Below are 12,252 nucleotides of genomic sequence, written 5' to 3'. Positions count from 1 at the left end.
TTGGCATCCACGAGAGTCATTCTAGACATAGAATGCTAAGGGTAATGAGTGCTTAGTGTTCATGTCATTACTTTGTGTCTTGACATGACACGAGGTATTCGAACAGTTTCCAATTTTCCACAATAAATTGGTGGCGACTCCACAAATGCAAAACAAACAAAAAGGAAAAACTTGCTTCGCTTTTCGCCCCCGTGGGCCCGCGTTCACACATTCTACAAGAGGTATTTTCCACCACAGATGACTAATGCTCTTAAAAGCCAGATCACGAGTTTTAAACAAAGTCCTACTGAGGATTTTAATGAAGCCTGGGTTCGTTTCAAAAGGCTAGTTCAATCCGTCCCACATCATGGCTTCCAGATTTGGTTCCTTTGCAACCAGTTTTACAATGGGTTGTATGATGATCACAAAGCTTTGCTTGATTCAGCTACTAATGGAATAATCCAGGATAGTACTAATGACGGTAATGCTTGAAAGTTGATTGATCAGATAGCTACTCACACAGCTGAGTATGGTAACCCCAGAGGTAGTAAGAGAGGAAGTGGTACAGACAATACTATTGCGGCACAGCTGGAGGCCTTAACGGCTCAAATAGCCGAGTTGAAGACTACTTAGTCTTTGGGTAATAAGCAAGAGACAGTTCATATGGTTAATCAAGAAGTGTCCTGTGAGAGATGTGGGATAGTTGGCCACAGTGCAGCCAAGTGTATGAGTACTATTGAACAAGATCATGCCTTCCAGTCTTTCAAGTAAGGTACTCCTTATTCTAACTTCTTCCCTGAAAGGAGTTAGAATTTATTTTCTTAAGCTCCGTCGTAGAATGCTTATATCATTCCTCCAAATCGTGGTCATCATCAACCACAAGGGAACTTTGTTCGGCAAAATCAAGGAGGTCAAATGCAACCTCCTCCTTAAGCTCCAAGTAGTGAGATGGCAGAGATGAAGGATCTATTGCAACAAAGTTTAATGATTTAACAAAAGCAAACGAATCAGATTTCAGAACTAATGGCTCACAACAAGATGTTGGATACTCAAGTTACTCAAATGGCGGCTCAAAATCCTTCAAAACAGTCCGACAATCTTCCTCCGCAAGGTAAACAAGCACATGAACAAGTTACTGCTATTTCTTTGAGGAGTGGTACCACTTAAAGTCCAGATGTGCCCATTGATGAAGATGAGGTCCCTTACATGCATCCTAAGGGATTGGATAATTTGGAGCTGAATGACGATGAAAAAGAAGTTGACGAAACTGAAACATGAGATGTGAAGAAAAGCGAGAAAATAAAAAAAGATGGAACTGCAGAAGATCCTCGATCGAGTAGGCCAAGGATCGATCAAGGAACCACTGTGCTCGATCGAGTACTACATGGGCTCGATCGAGACACCCCCTCAGCTGACAAAATTTCTATTATTTCAGCTATGGCATTGGATAAAAGCAGGTTCCTCGATCAACTGCACACAAGGCTCGATCGAGTCACCCCTAAACTCGATCGATTCACCTCTGTAACTGACGATAATGCTTCCAAACGTACTTTCTAAAGAAAAGAGTCAGAACCGATCAAAATTCAATTACCTTTTCCACAAAGATTGCAGAAATCTAAACTTGAACAACAGTTTGGGAGATTCATGGAGGTAGTGAATAATCTTCAAGTAAGTGTGGCATTTACTGTATTGGTTACTCAAGTGTCGGCATATGCTAAGTTTTTGAAAGAGATCTTGTCAAAGAAGCGGTCGTTTGATGAAGTGGAGACTATCTCGTTCACTCATGAATAAAACGCCGCATTGCAAGCCAATTCTCCACCTAAGCTTAAGAATACAGGGAGTTTTTCTATTCCTTGTACTATAGGCCCTTTAACTATTGACAATGCTTTATGTGATTTAGGAGTGAGCGTTAGTGTCATGCCATATAAAATTTGTAATCAATTAAACATGACTAAGCTTAAATGTACTAATATGACTCTACAAATGGCTGACAGGTCTATTAAGCTCCTTATGGGTATCTTAGAAGATGTGCCAGTTAGAATAGGGAAATTTTTCAATCCAGTCGACTTTGTAGTGATAGATATAGCCGAGGATTCTCATGTTCCTATTATTCTAGGATGACCATTCTTGCATACCGCAGGGGCGGTTATAGATGTTAGGCATGAGAGTCTTACGTTCAATATTGGAGATGATACTATAACTTTTGGTCATGAAAAAGCATCACGTCCTCCTGATTTAAAAGCTTCTTGTCATACGATTAATGCTCTTGATCCTACTTTTGATGATTCCCTTGCTTATTGTTTTGACAGGAATCAATCTGACGCCCCTGCTGTTGCGTCATATCCATGGAAGAAGATGTAATACTACGGTTTTGTAAGTCTGTTACTCGACCGAATATGGCTTACTCGGCCGTGTTTTGAATCGTGTGTTTCTGGTTAGGTTACTGTCCAGGAATACTCGGCCGAGTATGGTAATACTCGACCGAGTAGCGGATACTCGGCCGAGTATACTCTATACTCGACCGAGTACCCGGTCTGTTACGGGTTATTTCCGCGGTTTTGAAAAAAATGATTAGCGATTATAAATAAGTCGTTGTCAGTTTCTAAAATCATTTTCTCCAAAACCTAAACTACGTTTCATTCTCCTCTAATCATCTTCATCAATTCCAAGGCAAAGGTCGTCGATTGTGGGTCTAGCATCTTATTCCGTGTCAATCACCGTAGTAAGTGTCTTATCCTTGTCGATCTATTGTTGTTCTTATAAGTTAGCAAACCCTAGGTTGGGTTAATTTGGGGGTTTAGGGTTGGTCATTGTATGTGTTGTTGATTGTTGATTATCGTTGTTGTAGGTGATGATGTGTTACTCGTTGTGCATTTCTATGATTGCCTGCGGCATAAGAGATTACGAGAAGGTAGAGTTTCCCTACTCGGTTTACTGTTAATTGATTTAAGATTATATTGTGATTGTTGTGCGATTGATATTGTGAGTATCTGCTGATTGTTGAATTAGAGTTGGGTATTGGAGTTGTGATGGTTGATGGTGATGTTCGCGAGGTGCGTCCTCGGCTGAGTGGAGTCACTTGCGGGAGTGGCTTCACGCCCTAGTTTCGCCCTCTGTGGAACCTGCCACAGGAGGCGATGTGCACATTAATGGACAGAGTTATCGCTCGTTGATGAGCGAGGGCTTAGGTTGGTATGTCTGCGGTCCCCCACTGGCAGCGCTACACACTTTAGCGTGTAGTCAGTTACTTGATGTGATTGGGAGTTGGAGGTGGATGATGATCAACTGATATCTTATCGTACTTGTCTTGTTTTGATTATGCAGTAAACTGACCCCGTTGTTGTTTTGTAAAATTTGTGGTGATCCATTCGGGGATGGTGAGCAGATTGTGACAGGTGATGATGAGTACTAGCTATGGGGACGAGATGGAGAGTCATCACTCGAGTCTAGCTTCCGCTGTCATGAGATTTATCTTTTAGTTTCAATTGTTGAACATTAGTAATCTTTATTTTGGATTTGGTTTTTGGAACATGTAATCACTAACTATTCATACTCTAATAAATGTTGTTTTGGAATGGTAACTATGATATACTAACCTCGGGCAACCGAGATGGTGACGGTCTCTCATCCTAGGATGGTCCTGGTAAGGCAACTTGGTATGTGGGGGTGTCACAAAGTGATATCAGAGCGACGATTCTGGAACCTAAAACCAATGAACCTAATGAACATAGGGAGTCGAAACAAAATGAACCCGGGGAGAGTTGTTTGGAGCTACCGCAAAGACTTGGGAGACGTCCTGAAGTTGCATTGAGGCCCTTACAATTTCTAGCCGGTCAACATGGGGTGTCTTGGGAATCGTGTGTGTTTAAAGCAATGTGTGTTGTATTTCTAGCTGTAATTTTTGTGAAGTTGTTGGATGAAATGAGAAAGTAATGTGTGTTGTACTTTTACCTTTAAGTATATGTTGGATGAAGTATATTTTTGGCTTGAATGGAAGTGATTGGTGTATATGTAATGTGATGTGGGATATGTCTATATGATCATGATGATGTTAATGTTTGGATTGTTAGTAGTAGCATGTGATTAAGGTCATGCGTCTATATATGAATGTTGTGTTTAATTTACATATGGGTATGAATAAAAGTTCACCTATGTACTGGTTTTTAGAAGTATTGAGTTGTTATTGTTTGCCTTATACATGTTCAAGTAGTTTTGTTTAGAAAATATGATTTTATGAAGATCGATTAAGGAAGGGCTGTCTTAAAACTGTCATAAATCGAGTTCTAGAAATGATATTGTTCTGATTCTAAGTTGAGGTGATATCTTGTCTTCTTACGATTCTAACGATAGGTCACACGCCCAAAATGACCAAATAATGAGTGAGATATGACTGTTTTACGAAAACTGGACGTTGCTGAGAAAAGTGTTGGTACTCGACTAAGTAGGCCATACTCGGCTGAGTATCTTTCATACTCGACCGAGTAACCTATATTCGGCCGAGTAATCTTTCTGTGATAATTCTGTTCAGCTTCTGAAGTCGTGAACTCGGCCGAGTAGTCTCATTACTCGACCGAGTGTCCTGGACTCGGTCGAGTACGGCGTGCACTCGACCAAGTATCTCTTTGGACGGTTGTTTTGAGTCGGTGGCTACATTATTACATATATTTTGAGTAGTAGGTTATGTATACATATATGTTTGGGTCTTAGAGCATTCTTTTATATATGATATGGAGAATGCCGGCTTATGAGGGATATGTGTTGGATATGGAGGACATGTGTTATATGTGGTTGTTAGGAATAGTGGAAAAAGAAAGGGGAGATGGATGAGCTAATCGAGGCAAGGAGCATGTTTTGTGAGATATGGTGAGTGATATAGTCGCGTGTTGACTAATATAAAAGTAAGTGTATATGGGCAAGGGTGATGTAAGTGTAAAGAAACGTGAGAATGAAAGATTGAAAGGAAGGATGTGAATAGTGACAACTTGAGAGGTGTAAGGATTTATGGAGGGAGATGGTTTGGATTGTGTTGGTTAAGAATATATATGTAATAAAAGGTTGTTGTAGAGGGATAGAGAAGAGGGGTATATAGTGAACTTAGATGGAGTTATGTCACGACGTGGATTTGTAGATAGTGACTGAGTTTCGGAATTTGGATTATCAAGAGGTGAGCCCAGTGTGTAATTCTTTGGGCAATTAACGGTATGAGGTTAATTGTTGGTTGTCTAGGGATACGAAAGGGGGATACAACTAATTAAAGGGTAACAGTTAGTTGTGTGGACTTGATGGTGACAAGTGTGAGTGAGTAGTATGATGAGAGATGATCAGTGATAAGAAAGAATGAGAAGATATTAATATGAATGAATGGGATTTGAGTGGTGGAGCAACAAGAAGGTAACCGGATTACTAAAGAGTTAGGTAGAAGAAGGAAAGAGATGAATTTATTAATTGGTATTATTGGATGGAAGTAAGCTGAGAGAACGTTGACCAAAGTTATGGAACATGAAAGTAAGGAATCATGGAAATGTACGATTGCATCATGGGAGGGTGTGAGTTAATGGTTATATAGGAGTTCAGGACGACATGTTAGCCGTGAGTTTCGAGGTATTAAGGGAATAAGAAGCTGGTAGAGTATTTGCACGATATGAGATTTTGGTGGAGAGTTAGGTGACGATACAATTAAGGATAGAATTAGAAAGAATGTTGAGGTAAATTTTGTTGATGGAATTGATGTTCATTATTTGGGATAATAGCCAAAGAAAGGAAACAGATTGTTATATTAAGAAGTGATAGCAAGAGAGTAGTTGCATAAAAGATGGTGGTGTCGTAGTGTTGTCACTAGTGGTTAAGGATGATCTTAAATAGGGAGATCAGTCGTTCTAAAAGGTTGATTTTGTGGAGGCCTGATTGGTATGTATGGATGTGAGGGAGTATAAGATGTGGATATAGGAGGTGTTTGCTAGTAGTTGGGTACTGATGATATGCTTACGTTCGTTGGGTGGTGATAATTGTGTGGATGGGAGGACATGTTATGAAGGGCATCTGAGTTAAGTTCGGATGAGAGATATTCATTATCAAGTGGTAACTTACGTGATCAGGATTGGTTAGTTAGATTCGATTATGGGTCCATTATGTGTGTAAATATTTGTGTGAGGTTCTGACCTCACAAGTAATGGTATGGTTTGATAGTTATGAGTCGTTATATGAGTATTCCACATCGTATGTTAAACTTGTATGTGTATATATGATATCTGTAAGTGATAGTGTGAGATTTCGGCCTCATGAGTAATAGTATGAATGATATTCATAAGGTTATTATCTATTATTCTATGTAATATATTGCGTTGTGATCTAGTTAAGCGGTTTTAAGGTAGTCTGCTGGTCAAAGAAGTTGTACTGAGTCAGTGTCTATGGGATTGTATAGGTTGCGATGACTATCGATGTGGTTGTTGTGCCTCGGATGGTGATCCGGGCACGGTATTTCGTGTGGTGATATGAGTACTTTTGCTTTGTTGTGCGGCTGTTGATGGCGGTGTTGCGATGCCGTCATCCGTTGTGGTGGAGTAGGCAGGATACTTATGAGACGAGTTTTCGAAAGTGTATACCAGTTATATAGATTGTTGTTTTGTTTACTGCTGTTTCCTGTGAGTTTCGGTCTGGACATATGGACTATTGTTTTGTTTACCGATGTTTTTTACCAGTGTTGGCTTGGGAGTGGGGATAGAGTATGATATGAAAGAGAGTTGGGTGTGTTTCCGTTGTTGTCATGATAGTAATATTCTGTTAATAGGACACAGTTGTGAGAGGTTGTTAGAGTACTTTTGATCTTGTTTTAGATGAGGCATTGGTGGACATAGTTGTGGCAAGAGAATTATGGAACAAGTGTGGTATTGAACTGGAAACTACAGGTGGTTTATAACCTTTTTATTGGGACAGTGAGTACGGAGTTTTGTGGTAATAAAGGAAATGAACTTGAGAAGCTAATGTGAGTGTGTGTAACAATTTATGGATCGTGAGTTACGATCATGGAGATGAGTGTATGTATATATAGAAGTATGTCGTTTTGCGGTAATGTTGAAGAATTTGGGTAGTGGTTATGCTGAGGATTTTATGGTATAGATTATATGGAGTGCAGAATGAATTGAGGTATGAGGACTGTTAGAGAAAGAGAGCCCTGGATATAGGAATGGTTGTAGGTGTTGAGGTTATAGTGGGTTATCGTTGACATGCGGTGCTGTTGAGGATTATTTTGGGGGTATAGCAAAGGACCTAGTATTAGTGAGTTACGAGGACGTAATATTTATCTTAAGAGGAGTAGGATGCGACAAGAGAGTTTGATGGTCATTTAGGTTGTAATTGGAAGTTTGAATGTTAGTGTAGAATAAGGATGGATTTGTGTGATGGTCGATTTTATTACAGGTAATGGCAGTGCTTGTAGTAGTATGATGTTAGGACTGTGAGTAAACTTCGATAGTGTTAATGGATTGGGTGATGATGTTTATGTGTATGAGTAAACTTCGAGGACGTAGTTGTTTTAAGGGTGGTAAAATGTAACATTCCATCTTGGTGATGATCTTGTTTGGTGGATAGTACTATGGAGTTAGTATTGAGATACTATGCTGTTGTTGAGACGATATCGTGAGCCATATTGTGGAAGTAAGCGTGGTTGGTGGAGTTAGTGTCAGATGTCCATGTTTTATAGGTTGGGTTGGAACTTCGGGGACGAAGTTATTTTTAAGGAGGGAAGACTGTAATACTACGGTTTTCTAATTCTGTTACTTGGCCGAATATGGCTTACTCGGCCAAGTTTTGCGCCGTGTGTTTCTGGTCAGGCTACTGTCCAGGAATACTCGGCCGAGTATCGTAATATTTGACCGAGTATACACTATACTCGACCGAGTACCCGGTCTGTTACGGGTTATTTCCGCGGTTTTGATTAAAATGATTAGAGATTATATATAAGTCGTTGTCAGTTTCTAAAATCATTTCCTCCAAAACCTAAACTACGTTTCATTCTCCTCTAATCATCTTCATCAATTCCAAGGCAAAGGTCGATTATGGGTTCTAGCATCTTATTCCGTGTCAATCGCCATAATAAGTGTCTTATCCTGGTCGATCTATCGTTGTTCTTATAAGTTAGCAAACCCTAGGTTGTGTGCTTTTATATCAAAAGTCCATAAAAATTAAAAAATTTCAAAATACAAAAACATGTTTTTTTTCCTTTGTTTTAGGTCGAGTCTTGGTGAATTTAATAACGATGATGTTAAATTGCATTGTTTTTGCATTTGAATCTCATATAGTTGTCCATGTACTTCATTTGGACCCGTTATTCATGGAAACAAAGCTCATCATTCGAGTCTTAACCGTATTGACATGACTTATACTAATTAGATTTCACACAATTATGTTGGTAAACTACTTAAATCTGAGGTCTATAAAGCTTCCTAGGCTAGGAACATCAATAAACTGGTCTCATTGTCAATTAGGTTTGAGTGTGGTTTCTCCTTGCGGAATGTGTAATGTGTGACATTGATTTCTTAATACTTTTATTGCTTTCATTTGACTAAGTACATGTGGATAGGCGGTTCTTACCGTTCAAATAAGCCTTACATTACCTTTTGTTTAGCCCGTTTGAACCCTTGTAGCCGTTCTATATCCTACATTTATTAGCTACAATCCAAGAATTTTCCTACATTATCGGGACAGTCGCAGTTGCTTGTTTATCATGTCTATTTTGCTATTATGGTTGGGTTGGGACTTATTGTCGTCATGTGGGTATAACAAAGTACTTTTTAGCAATTATGTTGTATCCTTGTGTTGGAAAAAGAAAAATATGAAGCAAAAGAAAAAAGAAAAAGAAAAGAAAAGAAAAGAAAAAATAAAAAGTCGAAAAAAAAGAGAATTGAAAAACGAAAAAAAGAAATTGATTGCTTCATTTGGTTTTGTTAAGGAGCAAAAGGATGGTCGTTAGAGTCCAATGCATATTTGGGGAGTACTTCATTCGCTCTCATGTGTTGTAAAGTTAAGATTATTTCTCTAAGTTGGGTTCATTTGTTATCATAGATTTGGTTTTGGTTTTTATTTAGCGCTGCGACTACCGTCTTAGCTCCACATATCCATAACGTGCTTTGGCACAAACCATTTCTATCCCTTTAACCCATTTGCCACCTTTATTGTCCTTAATATGTGTACTTTTGTCTACATATTGGATGCATGCTAGTTGGGGAAATCTCTATCACATTAGATTGCATGCATGTTTCATAAGTTGAGTGAGTGTTTCTACTTCTTTCTATCTTCACATATAACTCACCCTTACATACTTATGAGTGCATGAGTGAATCCGCGAGAATCCTACTAATTTGTCTTGCAAGATCGAAAGGCATTTGGCATTTTTCTATAGTATGGTGACATGAGACTTGAGCTACGTTTTCTATTTCCCGTACCTTTGAATTTGATTTATTGGTACACTTTGGTCATTACTTTGTTACAGATATGGATAGCTTGGGATTTGTATCTGCATCAACATTAGCTCTGAGTTATTTGTTTACCATTTGTATGATTGCCTTATGTAATGTGTGATGCTTTGCTTGAGGACAAGCAAAGAGATGGTTTGGGGGAGTTTGATGAGTCATAATTATATGCATATTTATGCCTCCCCTTAATTACTTTTGATAAGGTTTCGTGCTAAATTATATTATTTACATGCCTTTTATGTTAGAACGTTGATACTTCCTCTATTTGATGTTTAATGCAGGAATGATACATTTGAGAAGCAAAAGAATGAAATTGGTATCGCGGATTGGGCATGAAGGAATACACGAAGTATGTCACGGGAATCTATAAGAATGAAGGAAGAGAAGTTAAGAAGACAACACGAGGAAAAGAGCTGAAGATGGGTGGTTCCTTGATCAACTGAGCATAGGCCCGATCGAAGATGTTGTGTACACGATCGAGTGGCCATAGGCTCGATCGAGGATCCTATTATTTCCATAATTTTCCGCAATTTCCTTAAGTTGGCTATGTTTTACTATAAATACCCAAATCATACCCTAATTTATTTTACGCATTATTTTACCTAGTTTCGTAGAGCTACCCTAGAAAACTCTCTTAAACTCTTAGTTTAGTTTAGTTTATTGTTCTTACTTCTGGATCTAAGAATTCCTTTATTATGGTATCAATGTTTCTTTAATATTTACTCAATCATTATTGTTCATCTTATTATGTTCTTAATTATACTTTCTTATATCATTATTGTTGTTATTGTTATTAACATGAGTAGCTAAGCCTTTAATCTAGGGTGAAAGGGGATCTAGGTTGTTAGAAAAGGGTTACTTATGAATTGATTGTAAATTGCTTTTGATTGTTGTTTAATTATCGTCTTACATCTAGTTGATTAATTACTGATCAGAATTGGTTAATTAGTCTTGCATAAACTAGGATTTTCACCAACCGGATTAAGACTAGTATAGGCCACGATAATTAAATTAGACCGACTTAATAATAGCGATTGCATGTTAAGTTTAAATCTAAAAAGACATATTAGAATCGACCTATCATATGACTTTCAACAATATAAATTGCTCAATCAATGAATTAAACTTTACCCTTGAATGACTAACTAGTGAACCCGATCCCTAGACTCCTTTATTATTATTGAATTTGTCTTTATTTACCTCGCTTTAAGTCTTAGTGAATACACCAATCAAAACCTCCATGAATTTGTCACTTTAAGACGAATTTAGACACGAGCAAATAGATTATTATCGCCTCCCTGTTGATTCGATACCTGACTTACCACTAGCTATTTTGTTAGTACTAAGCTAGGATTTATTTTGATAGGCCAACGACTTATCATCTTAGAGGGGTGTCAATCCCCTAGTGATGGCTCAAGCAACCTAAATATGACAACCAATTGCCTAGGAAATATGTAACTCCCGCGAATTTCCCATTTTGACATTTAAAATTTAATAAACCGTTTAATCACTTTATTATATATTTTTGAATTATTCAATTTAATTAATTTTATGTCAAACATGATTTTTATAAAAGTAATATATAAAAGCTCATTTATATAAAAATATGTATTATTATTAAATTATATTTTTAAGACATAATTTATATAAGAATATATGTATACATATTTTTAGTCGGACAATAATAATAGTGACAATAATAATAATAATTCCCATCTTAATTTCCGTCTAACTTAGGACCGTCACATTTCTCTTGATAAGACTAGAATTAATCTGAACCAATCCGATCCCGACAACACGTACATACACACTCAACAAATATCTTATTCTATGAAACAATCTCTCACCCCCACTCACAATCCCAACCACCCAATCCCCTTTTTCTTTTTCGAAAACAAAGCAGCAAAACAACAATAACCAGCAGCACGTCAAGACGCCATTTTTGGCCGGCTTTCAACCTCCATTTCCTCCTTTATTTCTCAACCAAACTCCATTATTTTTGTACCATTAGCTTCCTCGTTCTTTTAAGGTAAGAAAGTCTTGATTTTGTAGTAGTTTCGAAAGTCGCCGTCTTATGAAAGTATTCATTTTCTAGCCTCATTATCTCGTTTTCTTGCCCTTTTATGAAGGTTTCGAAGACCCGTGTTTGGTAGAAGGTTTGCTTGAGGATTTAAAGCGTTTCCGAGGTAACGGTGATAGGTTACTCGACAATGAGTCGATATTTCCCCCTTTCTTACTCGGCTTTTCCTTATTTATCGTAAAGTTTGTCTCTTTAATGTGTTCCTCGTACATGGAGTCGATTTCGTAATGCCTGAGGTTAGTCTACATGGTTGTTATTCACGGTGTAGTTGCGTCCTGTTTTCGTCTCAACTCGTCTTCGATGTCGTGCTAATAATGCCTCGAATTGGACTGTCTTATTGCTGCTGAAACTCGTATGTCTGGGTCAGGCAGTCGATCGACTGAATATTGTTATCGATCGACCGGAGTTTGTTGTCGATCGACTGGAAATTGTTGTCGATCGACTTTTGGTGCTGGGAATGTTTTCTGTTCAGCGATTATACACGCGTTTCCCATTTCCTTTCCTCCCTTGTTCAGCGATTTTGGGTGTGGGAATTTGGTATCCGTCTTAAGCAAGTTTATATGTCCGTCTTTTGGTTCAAATGTTTGTTGATCCGGGTTTGGTCACGTTTTTGTGGTTGTTTTACGGACTATTTGGCAGCCGTGAAATCGGTTGTCGTGTGGACTGTTTTGGTACTTTTTGTAGTGCGGTTTATGTGGCCATTCGGGTCAACTTGGGCAGTCG

The 12,252-nt window shown here is 38.2% G+C and overlaps 1 non-coding gene across 1 annotated transcript; it reads right to left on the bottom strand.

Annotated features, from left to right (window-relative positions):
- Positions 1-246: 246 nt before the first annotated feature.
- Positions 247-353, bottom strand: LOC141625231 (small nucleolar RNA R71). The gene has a single exon (XR_012535022.1). It is a non-coding gene; the product is annotated as a small nucleolar RNA R71 (small nucleolar RNA).
- Positions 354-12,252: the final 11,899 nt, after the last annotated feature.

This window comes from Silene latifolia, chromosome X, assembly GCF_048544455.1.
Source record: "Silene latifolia isolate original U9 population chromosome X, ASM4854445v1, whole genome shotgun sequence".
Classification (NCBI taxonomy): Eukaryota; Viridiplantae; Streptophyta; class Magnoliopsida; order Caryophyllales; family Caryophyllaceae; genus Silene; species Silene latifolia.
Note: the sequence above shows the minus strand (reverse complement) of the source record. Positions and strands in the feature narration are given on the sequence as shown.